Raw genomic sequence first — 19,905 nt, forward strand, 5'->3', positions numbered from 1 at the left:
TCCAAACAGCTGCACACATGAGCTTAGGAATACAAGCACTTAAGTTGCAGGAAACACAGGGGCAAGTTATACTGAACTCACAGTATCACAGAATAGTTGGGATTGGCAGAGACCTCTGGAGATCATCTGGTCTAACTCCCCTGCTCAAGCAGGGTTAGCTAGAGCAGGTTGCCCAGCACCATGTCCAGTCAGGGTTTGAATATGTCCAAGGACAGAGACTCCACAACTTCAGGACCTCCAGGTCCTTCTCTGCAAAGCTGCTTTCCAGCTGGTTGGCCTCCAGCACGTACTGGTGCATGAGGTTATTCCTGCCCAGGTGCAGGACTTTGCACTTCCCTTTGATGAACTTCATGAGATTCCTCTCTGCCTATTTCCCCAGCCTGTTGAGGTCCCTCTGAATAGCAGCACAGCCATCTGGTGCATCAGTCACTCCTCCTCAAATGTCTCCAACTCAAAGTCTACAAATATCAGGCATCTGTTTGCAAATTATTTAATTCACTGGGACCTGGAGCCCTCAATTTCAAGAGAAATGCTCATTCTCACACTATGGAATTAGTTTCTCTCGTACAATTTCTGCCTGTATCTGTCCCACAGTCTGACATGAATGTTACTGAATGCCTTCTTTGCTTCAGTCTTTACTGCTCAGGCCAGCCCTCAGGAACCCCAGATCCTGGAGGCAAGAGAGAAAGTCTGGAGGAAGGAAGACTTTCCCTTGGTGGAGGAGGAGTGGGTTAGAGATCATTTAAGCAAACCTGACACCCACAAATCCACGGGCCCCGATGGGATGCACCCACGAGTGCTGAGGGAGCTGGCGGATGTCATTGCTAAGCCACTCTCCATCATCTTTGAAAGGTCATGGAGGACAGGAGAGGTGCCCGAGGACTGGAAGAAAGCCAATGTCACCCCAGTCTTCAAAAAGGGCAAGAAGGAGGACCCAGGGAACTACAGGCCAGTCAGCCTCACCTCCATCCCTGGAAAGGTGATGGAGCAGCTCATCCTGGAAGCCATCTCCACGCATGTGGAGGAAAAGAAGGTGATCAGGAGTAGTCAGCATGGCTTCACCAAGGGGAAATCATGCCTAACCAATCTGATAGCCTTCTATGATGGAATGACTGGCTGGGTAGATGAGGGGAGAGCAGTGGATGTTGTCTACCTTGACTTCAGCAAGGCTTTTGACACTCTCTCCCATAACATCCTCATAGGTAAGCTCAGGAAGTGTGGGTTAGATGAGTGGACAGTGAGGTGGATTGAGAACTGGCTGAATGGCAGAGCTCAGAGAGTTGTGATCAGTGGCACAGAGTCTAGTTGGAGGCCTGTAGCTAGCGGTGTCCCCCAGGGGTCAGTACTGGGTCCAGTCTTGTTCAACGTATTCATCAGTGACCTGGATGAAGGGACAGAGTGCACCCTCAGCAAGTTTGCCGACAACACAAAACTGGGAGGAGTGGCGGATACACCAGAGGGCTGTGCTGCCATTCAGAGAGACCTGGAGAAGCTGGAGAAGTGGGAGGAGAGGAACCTCATGAAGTTCAACAAAGGCAAGTGCACGGTCCCGCACCTAGGGAGGAATAACCCTGTGCACCAGTACAGGTTGGGGGTTGACCTGCTGGAAAGCAGCTTTGCTGAGAAGGACCTGGGAGTGCTGGTGGACACCAAGTTAAGCATGAGGCAGCAATGTGCCCTTGTGGCCAAGAAGGCCAATGTATCCTGGGGTGCATCAGGAAGAGTGTTGCCAGCAGGTCGAGGGAGGTGATTCTCCCCCTCTACTCAGCCCTGGTGAGGCCACATCTAGAGTACTGCGTCCAGTTCTGGGCTCCCCAGTACAAGAGGGATGTGGCACTACTGGAGCAAGTCCAGCGAAGGGCCACAAAGATGATTAGGGGACTGGAGCATCTCTCTTATGAGGAAAGGCTGAGAGAGCTTGGCCTGTTTAGCCTGGAGAAGAGAAGGCTGAGAGGAGATCTTATCAACGTGTACAAGTATCTGAAGGGAGGATGTCGAGAGGATGGGACCAGACTCTTCAGTGGTGCCGAGCGACAGGACGCGAGGCAATGGGCACAAACTGAAACACAGACACTTCCATCTGAACATGAGGAAAAACTTTTTCACTGTGAGGGTGACAGAGCACTGGAACAGGTTGCCCAGAGAGGTTGTGGAGTCTCCTTCTCTGGAGATATTCAAAACACGCCTGGATGCAATCCTGTGCAATGTGCTCTAGGTGACCCTGCTTGAGCAGGGGGGTTGGACTAGATGATCTCCAGAGGTCCCTTCCAACCTCAGCGATTCTGTGATTCTGTGATGAGCATGAGTTGTGGTTCCAAGTGATCATACCCCAGCAGTTAAAGCCTCATGGTATGGTTTTCAAAGGAGCCTGGGGAGGCATCACCCTTGCTTTCCAGGAGAGGTAGGTTTCAACCTACCCAAGTGATTGGGAACACACCTTTTGGAGCAACTTTTCCAGACACAACCAGGTCAGCAGCTTTCTTGTAACCTTGCTAGAGAAACAGCATCTAACTTTACTTTAGGAAACACTTTCACAGAATCACACACTCACTGAATGGTTGAGGTTGGAAGAGACCTCTGGACATCACATAGTCCAACCCCCCTGCTTAAGCATGGTCACTTAAAGCAGGCAGCTCAGGACCATGTCCAGGCAGCTTTTGAACATCTCCAGGGATGGAGATTTCACAACCTCTCTGAGCAACCTCTTCCAATGTTCAACTACCGTCACAGTGAAGAAGTGTTTTCTTGTGTTCAAGTGGAATTTCCTGTGTTTCAGTTTGTGCCCATTGCCTCTCATCCTGTTCCTGGGCATCACTCAGAAGAGTCTGGCCTTGTCCTCTTTACATCCTCCCTTCAGATATTTAAACACATTGATAAGATCGCCCCGAGCCCCTTTCCTGTGTTGTCTTAATGTTATTCTAGCAAGTTCCAATTCATTATCATTTATGATGGCATGCTAGAGCCCACAGTGGCATTTTTCAGTGCACATTTAAGAAATGGCTCCCACTCAGAACAGACGATGTCAGAGCACGGGATGGAGGAAGGTGTGCAATAGATCAAAGGGTGACTTGAGTGACAACTAGAAAACATGATGCCAAGGTCACAGTTCATAGAGCTGCTGGTAAACACAATTATAATTCTAAACGTTTAAAATTACAATACTCATATCATTTATGTTCAGATTTAATAACATTCCACAGCCCTGCCTTTGGGAGTTAAATCTTTAAGCACTTAGGCCTCAGCCCAAATACAATGATTAAACCATAAATACATTTCAGACAGGGTTGGTTTATTTTTTTTTTTTTTTTTAGTATCAGGTGATGGGGAAAAGCTATTTCACTGCTTGGTCCTGAAAGTTCTTACTCCTTTCAATAACACTTACTCCTGCAGAAATCCCGTTCATTTTGGAATGACTGTTCATTCAAGAAAGGGTTTTCAACATCCGGCCATTTGCATCGAAAACCGGTATTTCATATTATTAAGTCAAGATCTTTTAATTTTAAGTAGGATGGGCAAACAATCCACAACAATTAAAATTCATCTCATTAGCTTTGAACAATATTGCTCTCAGATTTATGATAAGCCTGAAAATAGCAAAGATTTCTGCTGATGCACGCAATTGCCAATAAAAAGTAGATCATTTATTATGACTTCATTCTTTACAAAAAGGAGAAGATGTTACCCATTTACACCTGTACTTGAACTGGTTTACTATGGTTTTGCTGTATATTTTTCACAAAGGCTTCTAGTCTGGACAGGAAGGTAAAACTGCTTTTCAAAGAACATCTTTACATAGGTACATTATACTTCTCTTTAGTTTCGAATCACAGAAGTGTCTAAATACCTTTCAAATAAGAAGAAAATAAAGAAAAATAAAAACTGCATTGCAATTTCTCCCCCAAGAATGAATACTTTGCAAAATTATTAAAAAAAAAAAAAAAAATTGCCAGAGATGGGCCTATCTGTGATAAGGAAGGCTCCTGAGATTAACAAATGCTAACCGCTCATGTCTGGCTAATCTTTGAATAGGTGACACGTCAGATACAAATGCCCTTCATTACCACCAAGCTGAGCACTTCATGCATGTTTATCTTTACAAGATAAGACAATAAAATAGTACTCTGCAGAACATGCCCTGTCAGGGAAGTTAGCAGCTTACACCACCACTCAGCTTAGTTAAACAGCGGGAATCATAAAAAACTTCCAGGTAATTCTGCCAACCTCCAAGCTAAACCAGCAGCTTCAGTACACTGCCGGAGTCAGCCGGCTAAAAGCACAGGGGAAGCGGCAGTGTCCCGAGCAAACTTTATACAGCATGAATTAGGGAGGCATGCAGCTTCTCTGCAGGATCTGCTGCATTCTCAGGAGGCACAGTCACCACCGCCGCGTCATATCTCCACACAACCCATAACCACACACACACCCTGGCTGCTTTGCCTACACAGCATTTCCAGAGGGCATATGTCTTCCTCAACTATAAACTGCCTCAAAACATCACAGACTTATCCTTTAGTTAAGCAGGGACACAAAATACCAGGCATATCTTTCCTGTTTAAGCTATATCCCTCCAAAACATACACACTCATCCCTGCGTACCTGCTAACTTCCCTTCTGCTACATATTCTGCTGTATATCTCATCTTTATTTGGCTTGATCTGTATAAAGTCCTAGGTGCATTTCAGGAGCACCTTCAAAGCCTAGAACATGTTGAATATGTAATTGAGACTACAGAGAAGCAAGAAATAAGTGCTTTGCCAAATGGCACAAAACATATTTGTGCCATTATCAGAGATATAATAATTTGAAATATTAATAGGACAAAAAAACGCACAGGCTTGTGTGTGAGAACTTGCCTGTGAGAGCCACACTCACTTTGAAAGAGCTAACTGACCTGTGCAGATCTACCAACCAACTTCATTTACAAAGGGAGAACTTTAAGTGGAGCAAGGCAGAGCCCATTTACTGAATGGCAAGGATGAGAACATCCAAGAAAAGCAGCATGCGGATATTTGCGAAGAGCAAATACAAACAATGCCAAGCCAGGAGGTGTACAAACGCAAAGGAAGATTTCCGGATATTGGGGAAAAATGTGATAAAGGAGTCACACAGGGAACTCTGTACAGACCTTTGCCAAAACGTGCAGGAAGAAAGGGAAAAATGGTTTGTATCAGAAGCAAAGAGCTTCTGAGCCATCAAGGTATCAGTGATACAAAACAATAATTTAATGTGAAACACTAAAAATAAACACCACATAAAGGCTGGCAAAAAAGGAGGCAGGAAGTGAGTGCCAACGAGAAGGACCAGCTGACAGGGAATGACCTGGGTATCCAAGGCTTCCTTAGCATCAAGTCAGAAAGGAAAGTGAAATTGCACCTAAGTTCAAACTGAAATGGGATGCTGCTGCTAGCATAACATACGAGTGAGACAATGTAAACTGCATGCAGAGTGCAAAAGAAAGCATACAGGCTGAAACAAAGATACCATCAACTGCACAGCAGCTGAGCTTTCTGCTAAAGGGTATCTAATGTACCACTAGGCATAGGACAGCTGATTCATAGAACAGACCCATGAGCAAACTAAAAACCCTGCTAATCCAGAGCAACTCGCTGTGGTTTTCCTGCGGTGGACCAGCTGAAAGATGACGATGTATTGAGAAGACTAGGATATATTCTAGGCAGGTGGGACCTGCAAAACAGCCAGCATGGGACCAGTCATGCAGAGTGGCCCCTGCACTCAGGAAAGCCCAGAGGAAGCAATACAACTACCTGGACAAGCCGTGTGCTGCACAGCAGAACTGTGGGTCCCATATGTGCCTTACTGCAGTAAGCCCAGCTCCCTCCAGTTGGGCTGCCATGCGACTTGTTTCCAGCTGGTCTGGATGGTTTTATGAGGGACTCTGTGGGTGCTACCTGAGCTCCTGCCCATGAGCATCAGCCATTTGTCTGACATGACTTGCTCGTTTGGTCTTCAGAGATATAAAACAATACCCTCAGGTCCACTTCACTTTCTAATTCCCCCACCAATGGTCCCGTCAAGCCCTTTAGAGGTGACCTGGCTGGCTGGGCAGAGACATACATGCAGTGCTCAGGCTGGCCGGCCAGCCAGCCACTACCTCTTGGAGCAGGCAATAGCAGAGCAGAGTGCACACTTTTGGGTCTCTCTCCTCTACCCAGCCATCTTCACAAAACTTGTAGGAACTTAAAGGCCAATAGGTTAAAATGTACAGGAGACTGACAGAAAAGCAGAAAGAGAGCCCAGCCACAGACATTTAATTCCTGTAGGCTATAAAAAGGCATCAGTGTTGAAGTCACTTCACACACAAGTTAAATATGGAGAAGGGAAGCCACAGAGAATGAGGGCAAGCCACATAGATCCAAACAGTTTAAACAAAAATTAAAAAGAATGTTAATTTCCAGAGTGCTGGCATCAACCAGGCAAAAGCAAAATGATTCTTGGTAGGATACCAGCTAGAGGTACCAGATAAGAAAACATCTAGCTCCCCACAGCCTCAGTCCCGGCAAGCACATGCAAATGTTTCAGAAAATCACTTGAGATCCAGTTTGTCGTGGACACATTTCAGCCTGCTACACAAGACCAACTAACAAGACACACTGAAATCATGCCACCACTAGTGACACTCAGAGGTACAGATCTGGAATCAGCATGATACAGTCCTGCAGGAAATCATGGCCATAACCTCCTCTCTGTTAGGAAAAGGGAAATAAACTTATATAAAATGAGATGAAACTGTAACTCACTGCAGGACCATCCATGAAACCTTGATAACTTTTGAAGGGCAATGAACTGACCTAGAGAAGGTAAGGGAGCAGATAGTCTTGTCTCAGTAAACCATTTTCTAAACTGCTCTCTGAACAAAACAATCTTCTGTGCTACACAGTTGCACAGGAACACCTTAAGCATCTGCTAGAAAAGGGCAACGAGAACATGGTTACCAAAATATAAGGCAACTACTGTGGTATTGAGGAACATACTATAGCATTTTAAAATACTTTTGTGTGAACAGAGAATCAGCCTTGCAATATGCTGTCCATGAAATGGGTCTCCAGCATCATCTGTCAGAGAGCGTATCACCAGAGAAACTATGATGTTCCCAAATAGAAGAAGAAGTGTGGAAAATAAGCTAGTGTTACTAACCCTAAGCACCTTCATTGCACAATAGCTAAACTGCAATATTGCAACACTGAGTTTTTACTGCGAGAAAGGGTTATAAAAACAAAAGAATTACTGTAGAGGTCAGCCCAAATGTCCATCCTTCCCCTCTCTGACAGTGGCCAGCAGTACTTATAGGCCACAAGCATGCAAGAACAAGGCAGACATACAATGATACTTCATCCCACATTTCTTGCCTGGTTCAGGTAATCTATGCCCAGTTTAGGAGCCAGAGCTTGCACCATTTTTGAGAGAAGGAACTAATACTGCCAATGGTATAATTAGCATTATATTTACCTCTCTGATTGCTGCTGAGCCCCAGGCCGCTATTTTAATTGAACATTCTTCTGTGACTCCAAAATCTTTTCCAAGCAGTAAGTACATATGTATACAAGTATATTGTATATTGTAGGTATAATTACGATTTTTCCCCTGAGCATTAGTTTGTGTCTACTGAAATTGAATGTCATTTTATCACCTAGCCACTCAGTATCATGATATCCAATTGCAACATTTCACAGTCAGCCTCTGTTTTACTGCTATGAATAACTGTATCGCCTGCCTAGAAATCTCACAGATGTCTGCTTCAGTCAGTGCCTGAGTGCTGACTTCTCTGTGCTTAATGATGTGGGCATCTCCAAGACATACTGTTTTGTAAACCAAGCTAATACCATGGCCCACTGGGGATATCAGTTGGACACCTCTCCATGGAGCACTGGACATGGACACATTCATGACAGTTGATGGGGTCCCCTGATTCTTGATTAATCTGTTGTGAAAGGGGACCCTGATGCACAAGTACACCAAGTGCCCCTGTGGCCCCTCTCTGGGCTCCTCCAGAACACCTTGTTGAAGTTCTGGCTGCCCTTCTCTCCACACCTTTTTATTGACATCGTCCCCACCCAAGACTCCATCAAGTCACATGCTGCTCAGAAAGCAATTTCTTTCCATAGTAACTTTTGTGACCACAGATGCAAGCGCTCAACAAACCTTAAGAAGCTGCTAAGGAAGGACATGATCTGGTTCTGCAGGGTCCTTTTTCCCAGGATTGACTGTCCAGACTTCTCCTCCAACAGGCGTAAAGACTTTGCTAATTTTGATCTGCCTTCCCAGCTTGGATTCCTAAACTCTGCAGAGATGCTACCAAGCCTCTCATGGGTAAATCTCAGCCTCCCTTATTCATCTTCTTTGACCAGGACACTGAAAGAACTGAGAACACTGCCAGCTGGACACCAGAAGGTATTTCCCCAGGTGTTCCTGAGAAGCTGCATGTCTATGGCATTTGGCTGTACTGGGCACAGTTGTAAGCCTCTCCATTTGGAGATCAAAGAAGGGTAAGACATTTCTGCTGAGGATTGGCTTTGAAAGATAATATTCTGCAAGGCATCTTCCTCCTGGTTTTGGCAGGTCTTGCTCAGGCTTCACTGGAGGAAGTTTGTTGTGCCAGTTTGTCTAGCCATCGTGTTCTTCCAGAGCACTGCCCTGCTGAGTGACCCACAGGGGATGGATGTGCTTCCAGGGGACTCCTAGGGAGTGCTTCCAACTCCCTAGGGAAAGCTGTGATCCACCATTCTTCTGAAGAGGGCAATGATCCCCTAATGTCTGCTCCATAGAGATAAGATCTATGTTATTGTTTTCTGAGCCATTTCCTGGCAACTGTTCCCATCACTGGAATACAAATTCCAGTGCACAGGAATCTTCTGTTAAATTGCAGGAATAAATCTGCCAGCAGGAATCAGCAATGGGTATAATGCTAAGTGTAGTGATGGCTCTTGATGCTAGTGGCATGTAGCCACGACCTGGTCTGCAGCAAGTACCCTGTGTGCAACACAGTTCCTGGCATGCTGGTCAAAATGGCCCTCAGTGTTTGACCTCTGACAGCAAAGATGTTTCTCCTAAGGAGTCCCAGGGAATGGCTGTTCATCAGCATGATCAGGATATTGTCATTGCCTCCCCCGGATGATGACTGCTGAGGGGCTGATGAAGATCGGAGGTCAGAGCTCCCTGGCAAAGCCTCACAGAACCACTGTAACTGGGAAGCTGGCGGACCCTCCCCATCATGTCACCAACGTTCCCCCTGAGGACAAGGGACTCTCAGAGGTGCCAGTTCTCCTTGCCTGTGTTTGATGTCTCAGGCCAGTCTATATCGGGTGGTAAGTTGTGGCAGCATGAGGATAGAAGAGGTTCCCTGCTGATTTTTGCATTGTTTCTGCAAAGGAAGTACTTCCAATGCAATGAGATGAGGTCCTGTGCCAAGAAGGCTACCACATACTTGGAGGGAGACAGTCCTGCTGCACTGCCAAGCACCGGCTCTAACAGTAGGCCTTTGGGTTCTCTGAGCCTCAGAAAGACTGTTGATCCTGTTCCTCTTCTGCCTGGGACTCCTCCAAAGACACAGACAGCAACCCCAAGTGACAGCAATGACAGTGTTTTTACTCTCAGAAAAGCAGAGGAAGGTCAACGTCTTCTAACTCCAGGTCTCTTCTAAGCCCTGTCAGCTGAGCTGACCCAAAGAGGCCAAGGCAAGCAGGCTTGCAGGGTTTGTTCCTGTACTCACATTGCACTGCTGGGCACTGCTGACCTGCGCATGTCTACTGTGGGAAATGAAGGTGACACCTCCCACCACTGTCAGCAGCCATTCCTCTGGGAGCAGAGACTGTGCCCAGGCATTTCCTGATGTGAAGGCAACGAGTTGAATCTCATACCTGAGAGCAACACAAAGGAGTGTTATTGTGTAGCCATAGGATCATGGATGAATTTAGGTTGGAAGAAACTTCTGGAGACCATCTGGTCCAATTCCTAATCCAAGCAGGGTGAGATTCAAAGCTGGATCTAGCTTAAATCCTGCTTTAGGCTTTGGAGAATGGACCCAATGTCTTGGTGGCATGAAAAGACCCACACACACTTGGAGGTCCCAAAAAGTACCAAGCCTTTTCACACAGCTATTAGTGGAAAAAGTTGAAACTCAATACCCTGCAAAGAACAAGCAAATCTATTTTCAGCAGTTCAAGACTTATTCAGAGCTCCCATCCATATCTTCTCCAGAGCCAAATGCAGCACCCATAAGAAATGGAATGTGAAGATGTTCAAAATGGTACATCTTACCCAACTTACTTACTGCTTAGCCAACACTTGGGAGCACTCAGTGGTCTCCTGCAGGGCCCAGGAAGGATTTTTCTCCCCAGGTATATCAGGTCTGGGTTTTTTTGCCATTCTCTGAAGCCCCTAAGGTGGATCCAGGTTGAGAGAGGAAAGGGGTCAGGCAGTACTGGTGTCCCCTGGTGGGCATGAGAGCTCCCACAGGGCTGGCCAGGAGGCAGGTCTTGCTCACCTGTGCAGGGAAGAGTCAATTGCCAGCTTTGGGGTCAGGAAGGAATTTTCCCATGGGACAGACTGGCACCGGTCCCTGGGGGTTTTTTGCTTTCCTCTGTAGCATTGAGCAAGGCTTACTCATGAGGCTCCTCTAGGCCATTTCAGGTCAGTGATTCCCTGCTGCTGTAGAACCAAGAATCCAGCTGTGCCCTTGATCTCTCCAACTCTCTTCCCTGTGGCAGTTTTGTTTTTTTAGCTTTCAGTCATTTGTAGCATAGGTCTTCTAATAAATGTCCTAGAGCTCCATGCTCAACAGGAGCTGCTATTTTTTAAGTGCCCCTGCATATAATTAAATTTTCTTTTTATCATATCTTGGTTCCATTGTTTGTGTTATGCATACGCCTATTTCACTCTCAATAACTTTGTCCCTCAAGGGAGGATCAGTGACTGCACATAATTTTCAGACTCACGATAATGTTAACACCATCCGAAGAACTCAGCACTTTCTTCTAGGGATATCCTTCTTGGATGTTTCTGAAGAGTCCAAGTCAGAAGATGTCAGAGTCATTTCCTTCCTGCTCAGCATAAGCATGTCTAACATGGGTCTCATCAACACAGTGTGCTCCACATGCTTAGATCTCATTAGTCACATTGGCTCTCTGGGTATCTAGTCTTTCTTGGAGTCACAATGCACCATGCTGCTCTAGGTCTGAAAGAAGGCCCTGTGTTTGGGAGAAAAAGTCAACAGAGGTACCTTTATCCCAGGAATACCTTCCCAACAGATACCTAGAGTTTTAGGGAGGTCCCAGATATCTATCAATAATGGATATTTTTCTACTGCCCTCACTGTTCAGATGAGAGATTCTGGCCTTCAAGAAACAACATGCAGCTGGGACTTGAGGGCAGGCCAATGGGAAGAAAACAGTTCGATCTGATCTGCCTCCCTGGACAGTCAAGATAGTGTTCAATGTACGATGTTGTTTTGCTCCCAGCTCTCACACAGATGCTCTGGCTAAGCCTAGATCTTAGAGCCAGAATGCCTCAGAACTGACTTTGTGAGACAGGAGAATAAAGGCAAAAGGATGAACCCAAGCTGCTGGCTCTTCTCCAAACGAGTCTGCATGCACTCCTGTTCTACAGTTCTCCCCCTACCTTCCCTCTTAAGGCCCACCAAATGGTTCATGCAGCAACTACCACAGACTACATCATCTCTTGGCCATGTCTTTCATATAGCCGTGGTGCCTTCAGCTCTGTCTACTCGGTCGTCCAGCAGTCTGGGCTTTCTGTAATCACACAGTACATTGTGACACACATGGCTGTTTTCTATCTGAACTCTTCATTCAGAATAGAAACCTTATTCAAAAATAAGATAACAAAACTTTGTTATTTATAACCCTGAGCACATGTTGCCCTGTGATCCTCAGATCCTCACCCACCAGCATGCAATGCCACACTCATCAGTCACATAAAGGAACAGAGGATGCATGGCAGCTCCACATTTCCTAGAAACCTTGCTCCACTGCAAACTGCCTTTGCAGTTTTAATGATTGTCCTATCTACATCTGTCAGCTCAAACCTTAGTGTCTGTCCTTCCTGGGTGGGCAGTGCCTCCTGCATGGTTTCTCTTTCCCTTTCCGAAGCTGGGAATCCAATGCTGGTCTGACTTGTGTCCCAATAACCTCATCTGTTCTGAAGAGGAATGGCAACCCTGTGCATCAGAACAGTTATCTAGTAAGAGACAGAGATATGGCTTTGAAGCTTAAGCTCTTGAGCAGAAAAGCAAGAGGAGCAGGATTCTTTAGGCTCAAAAGCATCTGACTGCATTCTGGTGGCAGTGTTTGTATAAGCAGGAAAGTGCTGGCTCTGACTCTGGCTCCTGCTGTGGAAAAAAATAACCCTTGATCCTAAACCACACCATATCTACTGCAGAGTTACCTCTCTGCCAATTCTCTCTACATACACAATATTGTCTTTAAAACAAAACACAGTGGGAATCGCTGAGCAGTTTCAGCAAGAGACCCATTTTGGGCACACCCTACCCTACAAACAAAGCTAAGCAAAAACTGCACAGCCAATGCAAGGGTCTCTCTGTGGAGCTCTCCTGGAATCACTCAGCGTGTTCCACAGTGCAGCCTGAACTCTCTCCTCCGTGGCAGACTAGCTCTGAGACCTATTGATTGAACTCAAGCCAGGCTGTGCTGTGGCAGGCCTGATGCAAACACAGTATAAGGAGGAGGAGGAGGACATCCCTCCTCCAAAGGCTGAGAGCTGACCCAGAGCCCAGGCATTGGCCTTCCTGAGGCCTCTTCCCCTGGCGTCAGGCCCAGGATAGTCCCCAGACACTACATCCATCCTCTACTAACCTCAGGCCTACTGGCACCTCACTTAGCCCCTTCAAGTCCAGAATTTCACTGGGATTCACAGTCCTTGTGTCCCACCAATTTCCTCACCTCACAATACTGCAACTCAGCAGTGATCCCAGGCTCCCAGTCCCACGTGCGCTGCCCAGCACAACTCCATCCCAGCCGGGCACACACCCACCCTGACCCACTAGGCCAGGTATCTGCTCCACCAGCACACTGCCAGCACCTACCTACCAGACTCAGTGCACGGGAAGGCCCTCTCTCAGAACAGCAACAAACCCTCTCTGATTTCCTTCCTAAATACATACCCCTTCCCTCTGTATCTTGTGCCAACACTGTCCTTTATCCTCAACAGCTCTTTTCCCTCCGTGGTGTTTACCCCAATGTACTCACTCATAGCAATCAGATCTGCACCCAGGCACCATTTTGCATATGCCAGTCCTCCTGGTGTCCTCCTAAGACAAGGGCTGTCCATTCCTTTTATTTTACTGGGGACCTTCTCTGAGCCTGCTCAAGTTTGACTTAAATAGAGGTTACCAAAGCTGTAAGGGCCACCACCTTCCACAGTGTCCTCCCATGTCTGGCACAGCAATATTAACACTCCTGTCTGCTGGAACATTTGATGGTGGTGACTCCATGTCACCCTGTCACTGATGAGTACACCCAGATTTTCCTTCCTCCATCGCTTCCTTAAAAGGAGCTCCTATTTTGCAGCAGAAATTCTAGTTATTGGTGCCTCAGTGCATAGCCTTGTGCTCCGTTCTGTTGAGCTCCATTTCTCTTCCTCTCTCTCTCTGCTCTATGGGGCAATTCCAGCCCTGTCCTGCACCAGCAATGCAGACAGTGGTGGGATAGCACTCAAACTCCCACTCTTGCTCCGGCTCTGTCAGTTAGTCCAGGCACAGCTGAACCTACAGTGTCACATACTCCACAACTGCCTTCCTTCTGTCTGCACATGTTCTTGCTGCCCTGCAGAGATGGACTCCACCAAAACCAAACCAGCTGTTGGCACAAAGTCCTGCTGGCATCCTAAGCTGTCTGCAGCCTCCCTTTCTGCTAGCCCAGGAGTCTGTCCTCCACCCAGTGTACCACCCTGGGCGTTGTTAAGCTGCCGAAACATGCGGAGAAAACAGGAGTGTCAGAAGCTCCAGGTCATGTTCCCTGGAAGGTCTGACTCCACTGAGTCAAGCGGCTCCCCAGGCCTGGCTTTTGGCTGTCTCCAGAATAACACAGGCTCTGCTGCCAAGGAAAGCACATCTCTCCTCTGGACGTAGGAGTCTAAACACAGCACAGGTGTGGCTAGAGCATCAGAGGTTGAGAGGCTCCTCTCAGTGCCCCAGGGATCATACTGTGCACCCTGTGTTAGCAAGACAACACACAACAGACCATGCACTGACCCCGGGGAGGTGCACAGAGCCTGCCTGCCACAGGAAAAGCATGGAAAGAACCATCGAGAAAACAACCAAATCACTCAAAACAGCATGAAAGAGGACTACATTTTCAGAGCAGGTTGAACATGTATTTTTAAAACTAAGTTGGGAGTGAAAACAGATGGGGCTAGATACTGAAACTTAGGTATCATTGACTTCAGGAATTGTACTACAATTGATACATACAGGGCCCCTGCAACCCTCCCAAGCCTCCAGGCTCCCAGCACTTATACAAATCAGCCTCCCATTGCAGGGTGCATGACTGGTAAAGGAAAATGCCCTTGTTTGTATAACTGGATCCTGCCTCCCCATCCCTAGGATGTGGCACTCGTGATATAACCACACTTTTTGCACAGAAGAGCCGTGTACCGTCCTGGCACTGCACAGTGGCTGGTTGAACAGGCCCCCCTGCCTTGCACTGCGGATGAGTGGGAGCTAAAGGGGGCTGATGGGCAGGAGCCAGGCAGGGGAACCCACTTCTCTCCTCTCTGCCTGGGTCCCAGGCACCTCTGGCTCCCTGTGCTCAGAATCTCACACCTGTCCCCCCCTTTAGCACCCCAAGTCTTCACCTCCTTTTTTCCCCCCACTGCTTAGCCCTGATTCCTGACAGCCCTCCGGCCAGCTCCCCCTCCCCACTGTCCCAACGCTCCCACTCCCAGTTTCCTGCCATTCTCCTTCCCGTCCCTCAGCTCTGGGGAGTCCATCTTCTCCTGACTGTTTCCAGCTCCTGGGGCTTCCAAGCCCCTAGAGTCCAGCAAGGCCTGTGGGGCTTACCCTGTCCCAGTGTGCAGACACCACCAGACCCTCACTGTTCCCTTCCCTTCCCTCCTGCTCTCTTGCCAACTCGCCTTCCAGGAACCCCGCAGTATGTGCCCTCTCTCGCCTCTCCTTAGCACACCCTCCTCTCCAAGCTTGTACTTCCCCAGCTGCTTCCTGCCCTCTTCCAGAAAGCAGTCTGGTGTAGACAGAGAGATTTGCTTTGCACTGGCCTAGAGAAAACAGTGGGTTCGGGTTTGCCAGATAACTGCTTTCTGATGTCCACAGGAAAGAGAAGCAAATCTCGCACTGCAGTACACTCTGTATATCTTGTGAAGCCAAATAGTCCTGTTGATGAGCTGAAATGGCATGAAGCACGAGAGATTTGCCTGGACTTCTGTGTCTGCCAGTGAGAATTGGGATGGCAGTGTCCTGGTGCACTTCATCATGTCACTAGAAGGAGGTTTTGTCAGTGGTAATATATATAGCTACAAAGCTGCCATTTAACATGTCCGATGGCTCTTGACGAAGTGCAGCAGGAACACTGTGTCAGACTACAATTAGCTACAATTGTTTTACTGGCTGCTGCTTCAGCAGTTTATGTGCTGCAGGTTAAAGGCTCATTCAGCAGAGCTCTGAGTGCCACAACTCTAACACGTCCTTTGCAAGCTGCATTGGAAATGTTCTGAAATTAATAATTAAACAAGACATTTGATTTCAGATCTCAAAGGTACACCAATAAATACTGAAATGCTGAAAAGTCTCCCAGGTACAGACTGCTTGATGCAAACTCAAAGCATTTCACAACACAAAAGCGTTCCAATTCTTCTTGCTTTCTACTGTTAGCATTTTACTATTGCACAAGAGAAAATGATGCTTCTTAGAGAATCTGCAAACAGTGCAAAAGAAGTTTATCATGGTAACAGTTTCCAAGACTAGCAACTAAGCACAGCACCGCAGAATTTCTTCTTCAATCCACCATGCCCAGAATTTCATGTTAACCTTCAGAAAGAGGAGATCATGCAGCTACCCACACTTTTGCCAGTATAGTTTCCCCACTCACTCATGCAAAGGCAGATTTGTGTCCACAAGTATATGAGTGGATCATATGCATTCCACCAGTCTTCTAGATGCTGGCCTATGAAACCATGGCTGTTTGCCCAGATGGGATTATGGTCCCCCAAACAGGGGACAAACAAACTGGGTGCACTCAGAGCATTAGGCTGTTTCAAAAAGGGCAGCTTGGGAGCAAGCACTGCTAGTAAGAAATGAAGCTTGTCTCCGTAAGCCATCACGGTCCATTTTCTTGGTGCTTTGATTTCTCAAGCGACTGCTGTATTTTAAGATAGATAATAAAATACCAGCAGTATTTCTGTACTGCTGAGGCAGCCGCAGAGTACCGCTCTTCCCCTGGCTCTGTCCTTGCAGGGAGCTCGCAGCAAAGAGGAGCATCAGGGTCGAGCAGGGAGCGCTCAGCGAGCACGGACGCGCACAGCCTCTGCACCCCCGTTATTCCCACGTGCGGAGGATAGCGGAGGGTCACGCCGGGAGATCCCGCCCGAGCGCAGGCACGGCGCTCGGCCCGGGCAGCTGGATGCGATGCCGGGCGGGCCCCGGGAGCGGAAGGCAGCGCCTCCCGCCCTGGGAGCGGGGTCCCCTTGCCGCCAGGGCAGCGCGGCGCGGGGCCAGGGCCGCTCGGGCTCCGCCGCGCCGGGCGGCTGCGGGAGCCCCGCGGTGCCGGCGCCTCGGCTCGCCGCGCTCCCGGCCCGCCGCCCCCCCGCTCGCGGCTCCGCGCAGCCCCGCTCTTACCTGAGCAGCAAGCGGCGGCCCCGGCGCGCGAGTGGCGGGCATCGCGGCGGGCCGGGCCGCACCGGGCAGCACCGGGCAGCACCGCGCCGGGCCGGGGGGCGCGCGGCCGCCCCCGGGCGGGCGGGCCGGGGCGGAGCGCGGCGGGGCGGAGCGGGGCGGCTGCCCGGGCCCCGCCGCGGCAGCTACCTGCGGGCGCCGCGCCGAGCGCCGCCGCGCACCTGCCGGCAGCGCCGGGGCCGCGGCCGGGGCCGGGGCCGGAGGGGCGGCGCGGCGCTCCCGGCCCGCGGGGCACCATGGCACGGCGGGCGCCCGCCGCCGCGCCGCGCACCGGGCACGGGGGCCGGGGCAGCGCGCATGCACCGGCGCGGCGGCGGCGCCGCGGAGCGGGGGCCGGGGGGGGTTCTGCCGCGACCGGGGCTGCGGTGTCCGTGCGGGCCCCGGGTACAAGGCTCCGGGTGCCCGTGCGGCTGCCGGGGCAGGCGCGCACGATTCGGTGCCATCCCCGGGAACAGGGTGCGCGTGTCCGTGCGGGTCCCGGCACTGAGGTGCAGCCATCCTTGCCATTCCCAGGCACAGGGTGCGGGTGTCTGTGCAGGTCCTGACACCGAGGTGCCCCTTTCTGTGCCATCCCCGGGGCACAGATGTGTGGATTTCTGTGCCATCCCTGGTCCAGGGACTGTGGGTGTCCATGCGGGCCCTGGCACTGAGGTGCGGGTGTCTGTTCCATCCCCAGTGTGCAGGGCTGCTGATGTCCATGTCATCCTCGGGTACAGGGCTGCGGGTGTCCATGTTGTCCCTGGTACCAAGGTGTGGACATTTGTGCTGTCCTGGGATTTAGGGATGCAGTTGTCTATGCCGTCCTGGGGTGCAGGGGTGTGGTTGTCCGTGCCATCCCCAGGCACAGGGGTGTGGATGCCCGTGCCATCTGTGGGGTGCTGGGGTGCAGCTGTCCATGCACTCATCTGGGAGCAGATGTCCATCCCCTTCCCAAGGCACAAATAGTATGGGTGTCCTTGCTAGCCTAGGGCACAGCTCTGTATCACCTTGTGATAATGGGGCAGCTCTGTTTGCCCCATGATATCACAGTGCCTGTAGGGAGAAGTGATGTCTTTTATCAGACCAATGTAGGATGTAGTGGATGAGGACAGTGATGCTTTGGGGTATGAGGAGGCTCCTCTCACCAGGGAGACCTCTGCTTTCCACCTTGGCTCACGGGAACTCCTCTGGGGTGAGCAGCCTCCAGCTGGACCATGGGAAGTGCAGAGCAGCCATGTCCATGGGCTGGTCTCAGGTCTGCCACAGGCAGGGTGGGCTGTGCGAGGCCCAGGCATGTGCTGCCCCACAGATGAGGTGTTCAGGGCAAGCTCAGTGAACCGCTGTGCCTTCCTTTGCTCGTCCTACCCACAGGGCACTCACCTCTGGACCTCAGCCTCTCCCCAGGAATAGTCCTTTTCACTTCATTTCCATAAAGCAAGGCTGGCTATTGCCATCTGCAACCTAGGCAGAGTTATTCCTGACATCCTGGAAATAATCAGTCCTATGCTTTCCCATATCACTTATTTTACATTGCCCTTTTGGATTTACATTTTTCTGCTCTCATTTTGGAGACAGAGATCTATTCTTCTCCTGCCTACCTGGCATGTTTTCTGTTTCTCCCAATAAAAAGCCTATTTTCATTATCCATCATACCCTGCCTGGGAGGGTGTCAGTGTCTCTCTGTGTCTTTTTTGATTACTTTCTTATTACATGCCCCAAATATGTATTTTCTTTTGCCTCTCTGGCTTTTGAGACCACCTTGATACATAGTTAGGTTTCTTTGCAGAATACAGGTTTCCTGGGGTTACTGCTGTCTTACATCTGGATTATATGACTCCTTAATGTTGTCTAGAACCTTCACTTCCTTCTGATACACAACTTAGTTTATTACTCCCTGATCCAAATGATATGACAGGCTTAACTGGGCTGTCAAGCTACAGTTTTCATTGTGGTTAAAAAGACCACTCAGGGATGGAGTAACCACTATCACACAGGCGAGGGAGTTCCTGTGAACTGTATGCTTCTGTGGCCACATGAAGAGGCATATCCTCCAGTCTATCCTCATGAAGCTGCTTCAATTTTAAGACAGGAGAAATGACACCAGGTCTGTGGGATTTATCTGCAGGCAAACAAAGCCAGAGCATTCACACGCATGGTGCTGTGCCTGGATGGGATGGAGCTCATCTCTGTGGGATGCTGTACCACCGACACTGGGGACCTATGGCAGCCGCACCCAGCCACACTCCTCCCAGCAGACCAAAGGCCACTTCCATTTCCCCAGCAAATTAGATCTTTCACCCCCAGTCATGCAAAATAAGAGCCAAACTTCTCCCACACAGCCACTAAGCAAGCAGCAAGGACTCCTTGGAAGGAGTTGAGTAAATCGCTTTGCAGACAATTATCCCAACAGTAAGCATCATCTGCAGGACACAGATTACCTAGGCTCAGCTGTTAATACAAACGTACAGGATTTGGAGCTGACTGTTTTGGTGTGCCATGCAGAGATGACCAAACTGTCCCATGGGAAGGATGACAAGATACCAACAGCACCTCATGGCCATGCTGCCCCTGCTGCTCTGCTCTCCTTGGGATGGGGTGGCTCAGCTCTGGCAGGGAAGTGTCATTGCAGGACATGTGGGCAGCCTGCCATCCCTCAGGCTGCCAGACCCCATGGCTATACCACTTTTAGCCCCCAAGACCAGGATATCTGCAATGCCAGGCTGGCTGTAGGCAGCATCACCCACCCAGGCTGTACTGTCCTGCCGGTGTCAGCACAGCAGCCAGTACAGTGCCAGACTGCTCCACCACTCCAAGCCCCACCTTTGCCTTTTGAATGGATTCTCCAGGTTTCCTTTATGCAGAGGTGTGACTTGCTGCAGGATACCCTCATGCTTGGAGTCAAGCAGTGCAATGCCCCAGAGGCCCTCCTCCCTGGCTGTCCTCCACCTTTTCTTCCAGACCCCAGGAAGGATCTACCAGCCTGCTTGCAGGCGCTGAATGCTAGCTGTGGGTCCTAGACAAATACTGAA

The sequence above is a fragment of the Apteryx mantelli genome, chromosome 17 (assembly GCF_036417845.1).
Source record: "Apteryx mantelli isolate bAptMan1 chromosome 17, bAptMan1.hap1, whole genome shotgun sequence".
Lineage (NCBI taxonomy): Eukaryota > Metazoa > Chordata > Aves > Apterygiformes > Apterygidae > Apteryx > Apteryx mantelli.